General features: G+C 64.6%; 2 protein-coding genes across 3 annotated transcripts in view; one reads left to right on the top strand and one right to left on the bottom strand.

The window, feature by feature from the left end:
• GABPA (GA binding protein transcription factor subunit alpha) overlaps positions 1-478 on the bottom strand; it is a 34,863-nt gene that overhangs the window by 34,217 nt on the left and 168 nt on the right. The window contains exon 1 of one of the 2 annotated variants that reach the window (XM_006908239.3): positions 43-393. The exons of the other annotated variant lie outside the window; for it this stretch is intronic. The gene's annotated coding sequence lies outside the window, so the exon portion shown is untranslated. Of the gene's footprint in view, positions 1-42; positions 394-478 lie in introns of those variants that run through there. 2 annotated transcript variants of the gene reach the window in all.
• The window catches only part of ATP5PF (ATP synthase peripheral stalk subunit F6), a 9,849-nt gene continuing 9,433 nt past the window's right edge, over positions 63-478 (top strand). The window contains exon 1 of the mRNA XM_006908241.3: positions 63-134. The gene's annotated coding sequence lies outside the window, so the exon portion shown is untranslated. The remainder of the gene's footprint in view (positions 135-478) is intronic.

Below are 478 nucleotides of genomic sequence, written 5' to 3'. Positions count from 1 at the left end.
GCGCGGGCCCGCGCTCCCCTCCACCCCCGCGGCCGCACTCACCCGCTCCAGAATCGACCCTGTCGCCCCCGCCCGCACTCCAGAGCCGGCTGAGAACAGCAGCGGCGCGGGATCCACGTGCAGCGTCTCTCCCGGTAAAACCAGCGGCTCCCGCGACTCGAAGTGTGAGGCCCCTGGGCCCTTCCCGCGGAATCGGCGCCGAAACTCCAACCCCCCTCCCGCCTCCCAGGCACCCCCGGGTTCAGGACTACAACTCCCAGCAGGTTGCGCGAAACGAACGCCGTAGGCAACGGAGGCTCACGAGGCACAAGGGAACATAACGCCCCGGTCCGCTTTGTTTTACACTCTGTCACTTTGTACGTTCATACACCTCGACAACCCAAGGAGCAGCACGCTGATTAGGGGCGGGAAGGATTGAACTAAGGGACAAGGCCGTCCAAGTGCGCATGCGTACACAGCAAGGTTTCCAGGAGGGAAA

The sequence above is a fragment of the Pteropus alecto genome, unplaced genomic scaffold (assembly GCF_000325575.1).
Source record: "Pteropus alecto unplaced genomic scaffold, ASM32557v1 scaffold81, whole genome shotgun sequence".
NCBI classification, from domain to species: Eukaryota; Metazoa; Chordata; class Mammalia; order Chiroptera; family Pteropodidae; genus Pteropus; species Pteropus alecto.
The sequence above is the reverse complement of the archived record's forward strand: the minus strand, read 5'-3'. Positions and strand labels throughout refer to the sequence as shown.